Source organism: Moschus berezovskii, chromosome 11, assembly GCF_049115385.1.
Source record: "Moschus berezovskii isolate FMDL1 chromosome 11, NW_MosBer_1.0, whole genome shotgun sequence".
NCBI classification, from domain to species: Eukaryota; Metazoa; Chordata; class Mammalia; order Artiodactyla; family Moschidae; genus Moschus; species Moschus berezovskii.
This window is the reverse complement of record NC_142470.1, coordinates 84,977,181-84,995,975: the sequence shown is the minus strand read 5'-3', so window position 1 is coordinate 84,995,975 and position 18,795 is coordinate 84,977,181.

The following is an 18,795-nucleotide window of genomic DNA, read 5'->3' as shown; positions in this document are numbered from 1 at the left end:
AGAATCTGCCTGCAATGTGGGAGACCTGGGTTCTATTCCTGGATTGGGAAGATCCTCTGGAGAAGGGAACGGCTGCCCACTCCAGTATTCTGGCCTGGATAATTCCATGGACTGTATAGTCCATGGACTCACAAAGAGTCAGACATGACTGAGTGAAATTAGCTTTCACTTTCATGTACCCAACATAGGAGCACATCAATACGTAAGGCAAATACTAACAAACATAAAGGGAGAAATACAGTAATACAATAATAGTGGGGGACTTTAATATTACACTTTCATCAACAAACAGATTATCCAGACAGAAAATCAATACGGAAATGCAGACCTTCAATGACACTTCAGATGAGTTGGGTTTAATTGATATTTATAAAGCATTCCATCCAAAAACAGCAGACTACACATTTTTCTTAAGTGTACATGGAACATTCTACAGGATTGACCACATGCTGAGTCACAAGGGGACCCTTGGTAAATTTAAGAAAATTGAAATAATATCAAGTATCTTTTTTGATTGCAACACTATGAGAAAAGAAATAAATTACAAGGGAAAAAACTCTAAGAAACACACATGTGGCAGCTAAACAGTGAACTACTAAACAACATTTGGATAACTGAAAAAAAGAAGAAATAAAAAAATACCTAGAGACAAATGAAAATGAAAGCACAGCAGCCCAAAGCTTGTGGAATGCAGCAAACATAGTTCTTAGAGGAAAGTTTATAGCAATACAATTCTTACCTCAAGAAACAAGAAAAACATCAAACAAACAGCCTAACCTTATACCTAACAACTAAAGAAAAAAGAACAAGCAAAACCTAAAGTTAGTAGAAGGAAGGAAATCATAAAGATCAGCACGGAAATAAATGAAATAGAGACAAAGATAACAATTACAAAGATCAATGAAACTAAAAATGGGTTTTTTGAAAAGATGAACAAGACTGATAAACCTTTAGCCAGACTCATTAAGAAAAAAAAAAGGGAGAGGACTCAAATCAGTAAAATTATAAATGAAAAAGAAGTTAAAGCTGACTCCACAGAAATACAAGAATCATGAGACTACTGTGAACAACTATATGCCTGTAAAATGGACAACCTGGAAAAATGGACAGTTTGTTAGAAAGGTACAGGCTCCCTCAACTGAACCAGGAAGAATAGAAAATATGAACAGACCAATCACAAGCACTGAAATTGGAACCAGGATTAAAGACCTCCCAACAAACAAAAGTCCAGGACCTAATGGTTTCACAAGCAAATTTTATCAAACATTTAGAGAAGAGTTAAGACCTGTCCTGAAACTGATCCTAAAAATTACAGAGGAAGGAAAACTTCCCAATTCATTTTATGAGGCCACCATCATACCGATACCAAAACCAGACAAAGATCACACACACACACACACACACACACACACACACACACACACAAATTACAGGCCAATGTCACTGATGAACATAGATGCAAAAATCCTCAACAAAATACCAGCAATCTGTAACCAACAATACATTAAAAATATCATACACCATGATCAGGAGTTATTTATCCAAGGGATGCAAGGATTTATCAACATCTGCAAATCAATGTGTTATACCATATCAAAAAATTGAAGAATAAAAACTTCATGATCATCTCATTTGATGCAGAAAAGGCTTTTGACAAAATTCAGCACCCATTTTTGATAAAAACTCTCCAGAAAGTGGGCATAGAGGGTCCATACCTCAATATAATAAAGGCTATATATGATAAAACTATAACCAGCATCATGCTCAATGACTAAAGCTGAAAAGGTTTCCTCTGAGATCAAGAAGAAGACAAGATTGTCCACTCTCATCACTTTTACTCAACATAGTTTTGGAAGTCCTAGCTACAGCAATCAGAGAAGAATAAGAAGTAAAGGAAATCCAAATTGAAAATGATGTTTTTTTTTTCAAAAAGCTGTTACTGTTTGCAGGTGACATGATATTATACAGAGAAGATCATAAAGATGTTACCAGAAAACTACTAGAACTCATCAATGAACTTGGTAAATTTGCATGTTACAAAATTAATACACAGAAATCTGTTGCATTTCTATACACTAGCAGTGAAATATAAGAAAGAGAAATTCAAGAAGCAATTACATTTACCATTGTATCAAAAAGAATAAAATACCTAGGAATAAACCTACCTAAGGAGACAAAGACCTGTATTCTGAAACTATAGGATGCTTATGAAAGAAATTGAAGATATAAACAGATGGAAAGATATACCATGTTCGTGGATTGGAAGAATCAATATTTTCAAAATAACTATACTACCCAACACAATCTACAGATTCAATGCAATCCCTATCAAAATACCAGAACTAGAAAAAAAAATCTCAGAATATTTATGAAGACACAAAACACCTGAATAGCCAAAGCAGTCTTGAAAGAGAAAAACAGAGCTGGAAAAATCAGGCTCCCTGACTTCAATCTATAGTACAAAGCTACAGTAATCAAAACATTATGGTACTAGCACAAAAATAGAAATATAGATTAAAGGAACAGGATAGAAAACTCAGAAATAAGCCCATGCATCTATAGTCACTTAATCTATGACAAAGCACAATGTTGTAAAGACAGTTTCTTCAGCAAAAGGTGCTGGAGAAACTGGACAGCCACATGTGGAAGAATGAAATTAGATCATTTCTTAACTCCATACATAAAAATAAGCTCAAAATGGATTAAAGATTAGACTAAATATTGTCTAATATTGACTAATTGTCTAAATATTAGACAGGACACCATAGAAGTCTTAGAGGAAAACGTTGGCAGAGCACTCTCTGACATAAATCAAAGCAAAACCTTTTTAATCCATTTCCCAGAATAATGGAAATAAAAGAATAAACAAATGGGACCTACTTAAATGCAAAAGCTTATGCCTAGCAAAGGAAACAATAAGCAAAACAAAAAGACAACACACAGATTGGAAGAAAATATTTGCAAATAATGTGACTGATAAGGAATTAGTCTCTGAAATTTGCAAACAGCTTATGACACTTAATAGCATCAAAACAAACACTGAAGAAATGGGTAGAAGATCTGAATAGACGTTTCTCTAAAGAGGACATACAGATGAATAATGAGCACACATAAAGGTGTTCAAAATAACTAGTTATTAGTTCAGTTCAGTTCAGTTCAGTCGCTCAGTCGTGTCCGACTCTCCGCGACCCCATGAATCACAGCATGCCAGGCCTCCCTGTCCATCACCAACTCCCGGAGTTCACTCAAACTCATGTCCACAGAATCGGTGATGCCATCCAGCCATCTCATTCTCCGTCGTCCCCTTCTCCTCCCGCCCCCAACCTTTCCCAGCATCAGAGTCTTTTCCAGTGAGTCAACTCGTCTCATGAGGTGGCCAAAGTACTGGAGTTTCAGCTTTAGCATCAGTCCCTCCAATGAACATCCAGGATTGATCTCCTTTAGAATGGACTGGTTGGATCTCCTTGCAGTATAAGGGACTCTCAAGAGTCTTCTCCAACACCACAGTTCAAAAGCATCGATTCTTCGGCGATCAGCTTTCTTCACAGTCCAACTCTCACATCCATACATGACCACGGGAAAAACCATTGCCTTGACTAGACGGACCTTGGTCGGCAAAGTAATGTCTCTGCTTTTTAATATACTATCAGGGTTGGTCATAACTTTCCTTCCAAGGAGCAAGCGTCTTTTAATTTCATGGCTGCAATCAGCATCTGCAGTGATTTTGGAGCCCAAAAAAACAAAGTCTGACACTGTTTCCACTGTTTTTCCATCTATTTCCCATGAAGTGATGGGACCAGATGCCATGATCTTTGTTTTCTGAATGTTGAGCTTCAAGCCAACCTTTTCACTCTCCTCTTTCACTTTCATCAAGAGGCTTTTGAGTTCCATTTCACTTTCTGCCATAAGGGTAGTGTCATCTGCATATCTGAGGTTATTGATATTTCTCCCAGCAATCTTGATTCCAGCTTGTGCTTCTTCCAGCCCAGCGTTCCTCATGATGTACTCTGCATATAAGTTAAATAAGCAAGGTGACAATATACAACCTTGACGTACACCTTTTCCTATTTGGAACCAGTCTGTTGTTCCATGACTGGTTCTAACTGTTGCTTCCTGACCTGCATACAGGTTTCTCAAGAGGCAGGTCAGGTGGTCTGGTATTCCCATCTCTTTCAGAATGTTCCACAGTTTATTGTGATCCACACAGTCAAAGGCTTTGGCATAGTCAATGAAGCAGAAATAGATATTTTTCTGAAACTCTCTTGCTTTCTCCATGATCCAGCGGATGTTGGCAATTTGATCTCTGGTGCCTCTGCCTTTTCTAAAACCTGCTTGAACATCTGGGAGTTCACGGTTTACATACTGCTGAAGCCTGGCTTGGAGAATTTTGAGCATGACTTTACTAGCGTGTGAGATGAGTGCAATTGTGCGGTAGTTTGAGCATTCTTTGGCATTGCCTTTCTTTGGGATTGGAATGAAGACTGACCTCTTCCAGTCCTGTGGCCACTGCTGAGTTTTCCAAATCTGCTGGCATATTGAGTGCAGCACTTTCACAGCATCATCTTTCAAGACTTGAAATAGCTCAACTGGAATTCCATCACCTCCACTAGCTTTGTTCCTAGTGATGCTTTCTAAGGCCCACTTGACTTCACATTCCAAGATGTCTGGCTCTAGGTCAGTGATCACGTTATTGTGACTATCTTGGTCGTGAAGATCTTTTCTGTACAGTTCTTCTGTGTATTCCTGCCACCTCTTCTTAATATCTTCTGCTTCTGTTAGGTCCATACCATTTCTGTCCTTTATCGAGCCCATCTTTGCATGAAAAGTTCCCTTGGAATCTCTAATTTTCTTGAAGAGGTCTCTTGTTTTTCCTATTCTGTTGTTTTCCTCTATTTCTTTGCATTGATCACTGAGGAAGGCTTTCTTATCTCTCCTTGCTATTCTTTGGAACTCTGCGTTCAGATGCTTATATCTTTCCTTTTCTCCTTTGCTTTTCGCCTCTCTTCTTTTTACAGCTATTTGTATTAGAGAAATGGAAATCAAAACTACAATGAGATATCACCTCACACCAGTCAGAATGGTTATCATCAAAAAATCCACAAACAACAAATGCTGGAGAGTGTGTGGAGAGAAGGGAAACCTCCTACACTGCTATTGGGAATGTAAATTGGTACAGCCACTGTGGAGAACAGTTTCAATCAGTTTAGTCACTCAGTTGTGTCCAACTCTTTGCGACCCCATGGAGTGAAGCACACCAGGATTTCCTGTCCATCACCAACTCCCAGCTCTTACTCAAACTCATGTCCATCGAGCTGGTGATGCCATCCAACCGTCTCATCCTCTGTTGTTTCCTTCTCCTCTTGCCTTCACTCTTTCCCAGCATCAGAGTCTTTCCCAACGAGTCAGTTATCAGGGCGAACAGTATGGGGTTTCCTTAAAATACTAAAATAGAACTACCCTGTGACCCTGTAATCCCACTCCTGGGCATATATCCAGAGAAAAATATGGCTTGAAACCATACCTGCTCCCCAATGTTCATTCCAGCACTGTTTACAATGGCCAAAACATGGAAACAACCTAAATGTCCATTGACAGAAGAATAGATAAAGAAATGTGGAGGGTGTGTGTGTGTGTATATGTATGTGTGTGTACAATGGAATATTACTGAGCCATTAAAAATAATGAAATAAGGCCATTTGCAGCAGCAGGATGGACGTAGAGAGTGTCATACTGAGTGAAGTCAGCCAGACAGAGGAGAAATATCATATGATATCCTTTATATGCGGAATATAAAAATAAATGATACACATGAGTTAGGTTCAGTTCAGTTCAGTTGCTCAGTCGTGTCTGACACTGAGACCCCATGAACCGCAACATGCCAGGCCTCCCTGTCCACCACCAACTCCTGGAGTCCACCAAAATTCATGTCCATTGAGTTGATGATGCCATTCAACCATCTTGTCTTCTGGTGGCCCTTCTCCTGCCCTCAATCTTTCCCAACATCAGGGTCTTTTCCAATGAGTCAGCTCTTCGCATCAGGTGGCCAAATATTGGAGTTTCAGCTTCAACATCAGCCCCTCCAATGAACACCCAGGACTGATCTCCTTTGGCATGGACTGGTTGAATCTCCTTGCATTCCAAGGGACTCTCAAGAGTCTTCTCCAACACCACAGTTCAAAAGCATGAATTCTTCAGTGCTCAGCTTTCTTTATAGTCCAACTCTCACATCCATACATAATTACTGGAAAAACCATAGCCTTGACTAGATAGACCTTTGTTGACAAAGTAATGTCTCTGCTTTTTTATATGCTGTCTAGGTTGGTCATAACTTTCTTTTCAAGGAGTAAGCATCTTTCAATTTCATTGCTGCAATCACCATCTGCAGTGATTTTGGAGCCCCCCAAAATAAAATCAGCCACTGTTTCCCCATCTATTTGCCATGAAGTGATGGGACCAGATATCATGATCTTAGTTTTCTGAATGTTGAGCTTTAAGCAAACTTTTTAACGCTTCTCTTTCACTTTCATCAAGAGGCTCTTTATTTCTTCCTCACTTTCTGGCATAAAAGTGGTGTCATCTGCATATCTGAGGTTATTGATATTTCTCCCAGCAATCTTGAGCCCAGCATGTGCTTCTTCCAGCCCAGTGTTCCTCATGATGTACTCTGCATATAAGTTAAATAAGCAGGATGACAATATACAACCTTGACGTACTCCTTTTCTTATTTGGAACCAGTCTTTTGTTCCGTGTCCAGTTCTAACTGCTGCTTCTTGACGTGCATATAGGTTTCTCAAGAGGCAGGTCAGGTGGTCTGGTATTCCCATCTCTTTCAGAGTTTTCCACAGTTTATTGTGATCCACACAGTCAAAGGCTTTGGCATAGTCAGTGAAGCAGAAATAGATGTTTTTCTGCAACTCTCTTGCTTTTTCCATGATCCAGCAGATGTTGGCAATTTGATCTCTGGTTCCTCTGCCTTTTCTAAAACCTGCCTGAACATCTGGAAGTTCACGGTTCACATATTGCTGAAGCCTGGCTTGGAGAATTATAAGCATTACTTTGCTAGTGTGTGAGATGAGTGCAATTGTGCAGTAGTTTGAGCATTCTTTGGCACTGCCTTTCTTTGGGATTGGAATGAAGACTGACCTTTTCCAGTCCTGTGGCCACTGCTGAGTTTTCCAGATTTGCTGACATATTGAGTGCATCACTTTCACTGCTGCTGCTAAGTCACTTCAGTCGTGTCCGACTCTGTGTGACCCCATAGACGGAAGCCCATCAGGCTCCCCCGTCCCTGGGATTCTCCAGGCAAGAACACTGGAGTGGGTTGCCATTTCCTTCTCCAATGTGTGAAAGTGAAAAGTGAAAGTGAAGTAGCTCAGTCGTGTCCGACCCTTAGCGGCCCCACGGACTGCAGCCTACCAGGCTCCTCCATCCATGGGATCTTAGGCAAGAGTACTGGAGTGGCTTGCCATTGCCTTGTCCGCATCACTTTCACAGTATCATCTTTTAGGATTTGAAATAGTTCAACTGGAATTTCATCACGATTTGTTTGTAGTGGTGCTTTCTAAGGCCCACTTGGCTTCATATTCTAAGAAGTCTGGCTCTAGATGAGTGATCACACCATTGTGATTATCTGGGTCGTGAAGATCTTTTTTGTACAGTTCATCTGTGTATTCTTGCCACCTCTTCTTAATATCTTCTGCTTCTGTTAGGTCCATAACATTTCTGTCCCTTATTGAGCCCATCTTTGCATGACATGTTCCCTTGGTATCTCTAATTTTCTTGAAGAGATCTCTAGTATTTCCCATTGTTTTCTGTTTTCCTGTTGTTTTCCTCTATTTCTTTGCATTGATCACTGAGGAAGGCTTTCTTAACTTGCTTACAAAACAGACTCACAGACTTAAAAAAGTAGCTCATGGATGCTGGGGGAATGAATATTTGAGGACTATGGGAAGGTCATTTACAGACTGCTATATTTAAAATGAATAACCAGTTAAAACAGATTGTATAGCACATGGAGCTCTGCTCAATGTAATGTGCCAGCCTGGATTATAGGGGAATTTGGGGAGAATAGAAGCATGTATATGTATGTTTGAGTCCCTTCACAGTTCACCTGAAACTATCACAATATTATTAATTTGCTGTACCTATACCCCAGTACAAAATGTTTTTGGTGTTAAAAAAATTAAATTTAATTGAAAAAAAGTTTTAGCAATTTTTAATATAACTACTGTAAACATTGCTGTGCTGTTTTTTGTGTAGATACAAGTTTTCAGCTCATTTGGGTATATACCAAGGAAGTCACAATCTTTCAAGCTAGGCTTCAGCAATACGTGTATCTTGAGTATCCAGATGTACAAACTGGGTTTCAAAGAGGAAACAGAGTTCAAATTGCCAACATTCATTGGATCATGAAGAAAGCAAGCGAGTTCTATAAAAGTATCTACTTCTGTCATTGACTACGCTAAAACCTTTGACTTTGTGGATCACAACAAACTGTGGAAAATTCTTAAAAAGATGGGAGTATCAGACCACCTTCCCAATCTCCTGAGAAACCTGTATGAGGGTCAAGAAGCAACAGTTAAAAGTGGACATAGAACAACTGTCTGGTTCAAAATTTTGAAAGGAGTACATCAAGACTGTATATTGCCACCTTGCTTATTTAAATTATATACAGAGTATATCATGTGAAATTCCAGACTTGATGAATCACAAGCTGGAATGAAGATTGCCAGGAGAAATGTCAACAACTTCAGATATACATATGATACCACTCTAATGGCAGAAAGTGAAGAGGAACTAAAGAGCTTGATAAGGGTGAAAGAGGAGAGTTAAAAAACTGGCTTGAAATTCAACATTCAAAAAACTAAGATCATAGCATCTGATTCTATCACTTTATGGCGAGTTGAAGGGGAAAAACTGGAAACAGTGACATATTTTATTTTCTTGGGCTCCAAAATCACTGCAAATGGTGACTGCATCCATGAAATTAAAGGATACTTGGTCCTTGAAAGGAAGGCTATAACAAATCTAGTCAGTGTATTAAAAAACAGAGACAACACAGTGCCGACAAAGATCCATATAGTCAAAGCTATGGTTTTTCCAGTATTCATGTACGGATGTGAAAGCTGGACCCTAAAGAAGGCTGAGTGCTGAAAAATTGAATTATGATGCTGGAGAAGACTCTTGAGAGTCCCTTGGACTGCAGGAAGATCAAGCATTCAAGTATAAAGGAAATCAAACTTGAATATTCATTGGAAGGACTGATGCTGAAGCTCAAGCTTCAGTAATTTGGCGACATTATGCAAAGAGCTGACTCAATAGAAAAGAACCTGATGCTGGGAAGTTTTGAAAGCAAAGGAATAGGGTGGCAGAGGATGAGATATTTAGGTAGTATGATGGACTCAATGGACATGTTGAGCGAATTCTGGGAGATAGGACAAGGAAGTCAGGTTTGCAAAGTTTGTGGGCTTGCAAGAAGTAAGACACAAGTTGGTAACTGAACAATAATAATTCAGTTGTGAATTTATATATGATTAATTGTGTACTCCTGAATTGCTAATAGTTAAAACCAGATGGTCAACCCCGAAATCAGATTGATTATACTCTTTGCAGCCAAAGATGGAGAAGCTCTATACAGTTAGCAAAAACAAGACCAGGAGCTGATTGTGGCTCAGATCATGAACTCCTTATTGCAAAATTCAGACTTAAATTGAAGAAAGTAAGTCAAACCACTAGACCATTCAGATATGACCTAAATCAAATCCCTTATGATTATACAGTGGAAGTGAGAAATAGATTTAAGGGACTAGATCTGATTGATAGAGTGCCTGATGAACTCTGGACAGAAGTTCGTGACATTGTACAGGACACAGGGACCAAGACCATCCCCATGGAAAAGAAATGCAAAGAAGCAAAATTGCTGTCTGGGGAGGCCTTACAAATAGCTGTGAAAAGAAGAGAAGCTAAAAGCAAAGGAGAAAAGGAAAGATATAAGCATCTGAATGCAGAGTTCCAAAGAATAGCAAGGAGAGATAAGAAAGCCTTCCTCAGTGATCAATGCAAAGAAATAGAGGAAAACAACAGAATAGGAAAAACAAAGAGATCTCTTCAAGAAAATTAGAGATATCAAGATGGGCTCGATAAAGGACAGACATGGTACGGACCTAACAGAAGCAGAAGATATTAAGAAGAGGTGGCAAGAATACACTGAAGAACTGTACAAAAAAGATCTTCATGATGAAGATAATCACGATGGCATGATCACTCACCTGGAACCAGACATCTTGGAATGTGAAGACAAGTGGGCCTTAGAGAGCATCACTATGAACAAAGCTAGTGAAGGTGATGGAATTCCAATTGAGCTATTTCAAATCCTGAAAGATGATGCTGTGAAAGTGCTGCACTCAATATGCCAGCAAATTTGGAAAACTCAGCAGTGGCCACAGGACTGGAAGAGGTCAGTCTTCATTCCAATCCCAAAGAAAGGGAATGCCAAAGAATGCTCAAACTACCGCACAATTGCACTCATCTCACACGCTAGTAAAGTCATGCTCAAAATTCTCCAAGCCAGGCTTCAGCAATATGTGAACCGTGAACTTCCAGATGTTCAAGCAGGTTTTAGAAAAGGCAGAGGCACCAGAGATCAAATTGCCAACATCCGCTGGATCCTGGAGAAAGCAAGAGAGTTCCAGAGAAACATCTATTTCTGCTTCATTGACTATGCCAAGGCCTTTGACTGTGTGGATCACAATAAACTGTGGAAAATTCTGAAAGAGATGGGAATCCCAGACCACCTGACCTACCTCTTGAGAAACCTGTATGCAGGTCAAGAAGCAACAGTTAGAACTGGACATGGAACAACAGACTGGTTCCAAATAGGGAAAGGAGTACATCAAGGTTGTATATTGTCACCCTGCTTATTTAACTAATATGCAGAGTACATCATGAGGAACACTGGGCTGGAAGAAGCACATGCTGGAATCAAGATTGCTGGGAGAAATATCAATAACCTCAGATATGCCGATGACACCACCCTTATGGCAGAAAGTGAAGAGAAACTCAAAAGCCTCTTGATGAAAGTGAAAGAGGAGAGTGAAAAGGTTGGCTTGAAGCTCAACATTCAGAAAACGAAGATCATGGCATCTGGTCCCATCACTTCATGGGAAATAGATGGGGAAACAGTGGAAACAGTGTCAGGCTTTATATTTTTGGACTCCAAAATCACTGCAGATGCTGATTGAAGCCATGAAATTAAAAGATGCTTACTCCTTGGAAGGAAAGTTATGACCAACCTAGATAGCATATTAAAATGCAGAGACATTACTTTGCCAACAAAGGTCCGTCTAGCCAAGGCTATGGTTTTTCCTGTGGTCATGTATGGAGGTAGAATTGGACTGTGAAGAAAGCTGATCGCCGAAGAATTGATGCTTTTGAACTGTGGTGCTGGAGAAGACTCTTGAGAGTCCCTTGGACTGCAAGGAGATCCAACCAGTCCATTCTAAAGGAGATCAATCCTGGGTGTTCATTGGAGGGACTGATGCTAAAGCTGAAACTCCAATACTTTGGCCACCTCATGCAAAGAGTTGACTCACTGGAAAAGACTCTGATGCTGGGAGGCATTGGGGTAGGAGGAGACGGGGACCACAGAGAATGAGGTGGCTGGATGGCATCACCGACTCGACGGACATGAGTTTGAGTGAACTCTGGGAGTTGGTGATGGACAGGGAGGCCTGGCGTGCTGCGATTCATGGGGTCGCAAAGAGTCGGACACGACTGAGTGACTGAACTGAACTAAAAACCCATGTTAAGCTTTAAAGAGATGTAACTTTCAAGAACTAATATTTAAAAAGATAGTAGACTACTTTGAGACTTATCTCTGATTTGACTTTATCTCTTTTTTTCACAATAGTAAAAAAATGTTTGTCAGTTTTCACAATCAGTAGCCAGACAAAAATAATAGATAAATACAATAGCAAGTTATAATGGGAGAACATGATTAACTTAACAATATAAAATAATTATATACAATTTTTGGGTCATGAGTTTGAGTGAACTCTGGGAGTTGGTGATAGACAGGGATGCCTGGCATGCTGTGATTCATGGGGTCACAAAGAGTCGGACACAACTCAGCGACTGAACTGAACTGGGTCAAGTAGAGTGATGTAGTAAGTGCATACATAATTGCCCATGTTTTCATCCACCCAGCCAGTCTATATGTTTTGGTTGGTGCATTTAATCCAGTTCAGTTCAGTTGCTCAGTCATATCTGACCCCATGGACTGTAGCATGCCAGGGCTTCCCTGTCCATCATCAACTTCAAGAACTTGCTCAAACTCATGTCCATCGAGTTGGTGATGTTATCCAACCAAACTATCATTCCCTTTTCCTCCTGCCTTTAATATTTCCCAGCATCAGTGTCTTTTCCAATGAGTCAGTTCTTTGCATCAGGTGGCCAAATTTACGATGCTTCAGCTTCAGCATCAATCCTTCCAATGAATATTCAGGACTGATTTCCTTTATGGATTGACCGGTTTGATCTCCTTGCAGCCCAAGGGACTCTCACCAACACCACAGTTTATCCATTTACATTTAAGATAATTATAGATATGTATGATCCTGTTACCATTTTCTTAATTGTTTCGGGTTTATTTTCTGTAGGTATTTTCCTTCTCTTGTGTTTCCTGCCTGGAGAAGTTCCTTTTTCATTTGTTGTAAAGTTGGTTTGGTGGTGCTGAATTCTTGTAACCTTTGCTTGTCTGGAAAACTTGATTTCTCCATAAAATCTGAATGAGAGTCTTGCTGGGTAGAGTGTTCTTGGTTGTAGGTTCTTCCCTTTCATCACTTTAAATATATCATTCCACTTACTTCTGGCTTGTAGAATTTTTGTTGAGAAATGAGCGGATAACCTAATTGGAGTTCCTTTGTTGTTGTCATTTTTCCCTTCTTGTTTTTAATATTTTATCTTTATTTTTAATTTGATTTTTGATTATTATGTGATTTAGGGTATTCTTCCTTGGGTTTATCATGCCTGGTACTCTGCACTTCCTGGACTTGGTTGACTATTTCCTTTCCATCTTAGGGAAGTTTTCAGCTATTATCAAACATTTTCTCAGGCCTTTTCTTTCTCTCTTCTCCTGGGACCCCTATAATGTGAATGTTGGTGCATTTAATGTTGTCCCAGTGGTCTCTTAGACTGTCTTCTTTTTTTTTTTTTCCCATTCTTTTCTCTATATTCTGTTCTATTGTGGTGATTTCCATCATTCTATCTTCCAGGTCACTTATCCATTTTTCTGCCTCAGCTATTCTACTATTGGTTCCTTGTAGTGTATTCTTCATCTCTGTTTCTTTGTTCTTTAGTTCGTCTTTGATAAACATTTCCTGCATCTTCTCCAGTCTGTTTCTGAGATCCTGGATCTTCTTCACTATTGTTATTTTGAATTCTTTTCCTGGAATGTTGCCTGTCTCCACTTCATTTAGTTGTTTTTCTGGGGTTTTATAGTGCCCCTTCATCTGGGATATAACTCTGCTTTTTCATCCTGATTAGCTTTCTGTAATGTACCCTTATGGCAGAAAGTGAAGAAGAACTAAAGAGCCTCTTGAAGAAAGTGAAAGAGGAGAGTGAAAAAGTTGGCTTAAAGCTCAACATTGAGAAAACTAAGATCATGGGATCCGGTCCCATCACTTCATGGCAAATAGATGGGGAAACAGTGGCTGACTTTATTTTGGAGGGCTCCAATATCACTGTGAATGGTGATTGCAGTCATGAAATTAAAAGATGCTTGTTCCTTGGAAGGAAACTTATGACCAAGCTAGACAGCACATTAAAAAGCAGCGACATTACTTTGCCAACAAAGGTCCATCTAGTCAAGGCTATGGTTTTTCCAGTAGTCATGTATGGATGTGAGAGTTGGACTATAAAGAAAACTGAGTGCTAAAGAATTGATGCTTTTGCACTGTGGTCTTGGAGAAGACTCTTGAGAGTCCCTTGGACTGCAAGGAGATTCAACCAGTCCATCCCAAAGGAGATGAGTCCTGGGTATTCATTGAAGGGGCTGATGTTGAAGCTGAAACTCCAATACTTTGGCCACCTGATGTGGAGAGCTGACTCATTTGAAAAGACCCTGATGCTGGGAAAGATTGAGAGCAGGAGGAGAAGGGAACAACAGAGGATGAGATGGTTGGATGGCATCACTGACACAATGGACATGTATTTGGGTGGACTCCAGGAATTGGTGATTGACAGGGAGGCCTGGCGTGCTGTGATTCCTGGGGTCGCAAAGAGTCGGACATGCCTGAGAGATTGAACTGAACTGAACTGAATGTAGTATTTGTTCTAACTGCTGCGGGATTGTGGTTCTTGCTTCTTCTGTATGCCCTTCTGTATGCCCAGGTAGATGAGGCTAAGAGCTTCTGTAAGCTTCTTAATGGGAAGGACAGGGTGGGGAAAACTAGGTCTTACTCTGGTTGGCAGGGCCTTGCTCAGTTCAGTTCAGTCGCTCAGTCGTGTCCGACTCTTTGCGACCCCATGAATCACAGCACACCAGGTGTCCTTGTCCATCACCAACTCCTGGAGTTCACTCAAACTCACCTCCATCGAGTCGGTGATGCCATCCAGCCATCTCATTCTCTGTCGTCCCCTTCTCCTCCTGCCCCCAATCCCTCCCAGCATCAGAGTCTTTTCCAGTGAGTCAACTCGTCTCATGAGGTGGCCAAAGTATTGGAGTTTCAGCTTTAGCATCAGTCCTTCCAATGAACACCCAGGACTGATCTCCTTTGGAATGGACTGGTTGGATCTCCTTGCAGTCCAAGGGACTCTCAAGAGTCTTCTCCAGCACCACAGTTCGAAAGCATCAATTCTTCGGCAATCAGCTTTCTTCACAGTCCAACTCTCATATCCATACATGACCACAGGAAAAACCAAAGCCTTGACTAGACAGACCTTTGTTGGCAAAGTAATGTCTCTGCTTTTTCATATGCTATCTAGGTTGGTCATAACTTTCCTTCCAAGGAGTAAGCGTCTTTTAATTTCATGGCTACAATCAGCATCTGCAGTGATTTTGGAGCCCCCAAAAAAGTCTGACACTGTTTCTACTGTTTCCCCATCTATTTCCCATGAAATGATGGGACCAGATGCCATGATCTTTAAGCTTAATCCAGTTATCTGATAATGGGTGTGGTTTTGTTCCCTTCCTGTTAGTCATTTGGCTTGAGGTTACCCAGCCCTGGGATCTGTGGGTTCTATAGTAGGGTTAATGGCAACCTCCAAGTGGGCTTATTTCAAGGGGGACTTTCTAGGACTGTGGCTGCTTGTTCCCCTGTCCCTGTGGTGAGCCCCTGCTGACCCATGCCTCCACAGGGGACCTTCCAACACTGGTAGGTAGTTTTGGTTCAGTCTTCTGTGGGGTCACTGCTCCATTCTTCTGGATCTTTGTGCATGAAAGATTTTGTTTGTGCCCTCCAACACTGGAGACTCTGTTTTCCCCAGTCCTGTGGAAGTCCTATAATCAAATCCCACTGGCCTTCAATGTCAGATTCCCTGAGAATTCCCAGTCCCTTTATCAGACCCCCAGGCTGGGAAGCCTGATGAGGGACTCAGAAACATCACAACAATGGGAGAACTTCTTTGGTATTATTGTTCTCCAGTTTGTTGGTCACCCATCCACCGAGTGTGGGATTTGATTTTACCATGATTGCACCCCTCCTACCATCTCACTGGTTAGGAGGTTTGGTCTTCCTTGGACAGCAAGGAGATCAAATCAGTCAATCTTAAGGCAAATCAACACTGAATACTTGGTGGAAGGACTGATGGTGAAGCTGAACCTTAGTATTTTGGTCATTTGATACGAACAGCTGACTTATTGGAAAAGTCCCTGCTTCTGGGAATGATGGAGGGCAGAAGGAGAGGAGGGCATCAGAAGATGAGATGGCTAGTTGGCATCACTGATGCAATGGGCATGAACTTGGGCAAACTTCAGGAGATGGTGAGGGACAGTGCTGCCTGGTGTGCTGCAGTCCATGGGGTTGTAAAGAGTTGGACACAACTGGGTGACTGAACAACAGCAACAACAACCATCTTGCTGCAGCTTCTTCTTTGTTTTTGGACATAGGATATCTTTTCTGGTGGGTTCCAGCATCCTCCTATTGATAGTTCAACAGCTATTTTCTCTCACAGAAGGAGATGGGTGCATATCCTTCTACTCCGCCATCTTGAACTGGGAGTCTGATTCAGTCTTAATTGCAAATTCCATGTCTGTTTTCCTAGATAAATTTGTTAATAAATTTATTAAATGGTAATAATTAGCTCATAACATTTGAAAGGTCCAGGGAACCAGGCTTTAAAATTGCACAGCCAGAAGTACTCATCTATGGAGACAGCTCTAGTGAAAATATTCCTGCCACTTCCATTTGGCTTTGAGAACACTTTGGACAGGATAACAAGAATTCCACCACTGGCTTCCTGTCCTGCCAAATACCTTGTGAATATACCTACTTTTTGATTGTGCCAAATACTTACTACCTATGTAGGTCATATGTAACTTGAAAATTTTGCCTCTAATATGTATCATATCCTTATCATCCTGCTTCTTAATAAATGGTTAACTCAGCCGATATTTAATTTTTTGCTAATGTTAAACACAGTTTTTTATTAGGAAGGAAAAGAGGAACATATTACTGAACGAAAAATTTTCAAATATTCCACAGCCTAGGATGAAAATTATTCTGACACATGGCTGATTGCAAAAAATTTCTAAAGAAATGCTAATAAAATAACTTTTAGACCTAACATATAAATTAATATTTCATGAAACTGCATCTCATTTACAGACCTTCCTAGCACCTAACTGGCAGATCCTGGAAGCTTTACAGAAGTACATTTGGAAATAGGAAGCATTTTTCTGTTTCTAACTTGGAAAGATGAAATACAAAATTGGAAAATTACCATCATGCATGTAGAGTTTTTAGAACTATTGGGTAGTCCTATATGTTAAATACACACCTATTTTCTATTTTCTTGCCTTATCCCTCTAACTTCTATTGCACTTTTTTTGTAGGGTAGAAATTGTGGTCTTGTGATCCATTTTGATGGCTATAAAGAAGCAGTAGATATGACCAACCTCATTGGTTGTTGCACCCATGAACTGAAAGTTGAAGAGAAGGAAAGATGGTATATAAACACTCATTTTTGGTTACCATGATGAGTATTTTACAAATGCAATTCCATATCTTATTGGTTGGTTTACATTCTCCCACTATGCTCTCATTCAGTCTCATGGATCTAAATGCCATTCACATGTTGACTCACTTGAGACTCCTATGCCTAATTGCTGCTTGCTATCTACTCTTGGAGCGAGAATGGATATCTCAGATTTAACAAGGTCAAAGCAAAACTTTTACATTTCTCCATAAAAATCTATTCTCCAGCCATGCTTTTTAGTTATGAAGGTATCATTTTCCAGAGTCAGTCCAGAAATCAAGACCATCTTTGATTCTCCTTATAAATTTATTAATCTTCAGTTCACCAAGAAGTCCAGAATACATCCCAAATGTGCTCATTTTCCACCAACTCATTTCTTTGAGGTATTTACCACACTACCAAAAGTTGACAACATATCTTGCCTGAACTGCTACAGCAAATATCTTATTAAATCTTCTTCCAACTCAACTGTAAACTATTCAACATGTAACAGGGTGGTATATTTTTAAATGGAGATAAAAACTCTTTCTTTGTAACACCTCATAATGGCTTTTTATTGCATTTAAAAAATAAATTTCACTTCCAAATCTTGATCTAAAAGACCACACATTGCCCCTGCCAACTTTTCCAAATTTATCTCCTGCTTTTTCACTGGGCTCCAGCAAGTCTAGACTACTTTCTAATTTTTATTTCTACTATATTGATGTATATCAGGCCCTTTCACTTGTTATTTTTACTCCCTAAACTATTTTCTCCTGATCTTTGCTTGTATAGGTCCTCTTGTAATTCAGGTATCAGTTCAAGTGTGACCTCTTCCTTAACTACTCAATCTAAATTACTGTACCATCTGCATTTCCTTCTTTGCTATAGCCTCCTGTTTTATGTAATTTGTGACACTTCTGTATGAAATTATCTTTCTTATTTATCTTTTTTTTTTTTAGCCCTTTCTCAAGGAAACATACACACATACATAAACATACACATACATGCACACATATCATAAGCTCAGCATAACAGGGAGAATCCTTTCTTATTGTCTGTTAATTCTGGTACCTGGATAACTTTCCAGCCAAGTAGGGGCTTAATAAATGGTAATGGAATGAGTAAATAAATGATTCTTTCATTAATGGTCAACGTTTACAGTATTATGACTATTTTACATACGGAGACACTGACTTTCAAAATTATTTACAGATATTCAGCTTGTAAGTGGTAAAGCTCAAAATAGAACCAGAAGCCTCCTCTTTGCTCTATACTATGCTGGCTGTATATGTATTTCTACTGTTGTTATTGTCATTGTTTTTAATTGCTGTAAATATTTATTCTGTATTCACTGGGGGTATTAGGAATTCCTAGGATGTAAAATGTGTTGACCTTATAGAGAACTTGGCATAATTTTTAAATTCTTTTTTAATTGGAAGCAAATTACTTTACATTAATATATTGGTTGGTTTTGCCATACAGTGACACGAATCTGCCCCGGGTGTACATGTGTTCCCCCTCTTGAACCCCACCCCCACCTCCCTTTTCCCCGTATCCTTCCTCCATATCATCCCCGTGCACCAGCCCCAAGCATCCTGTATCATGCGTTGAACCTGGACC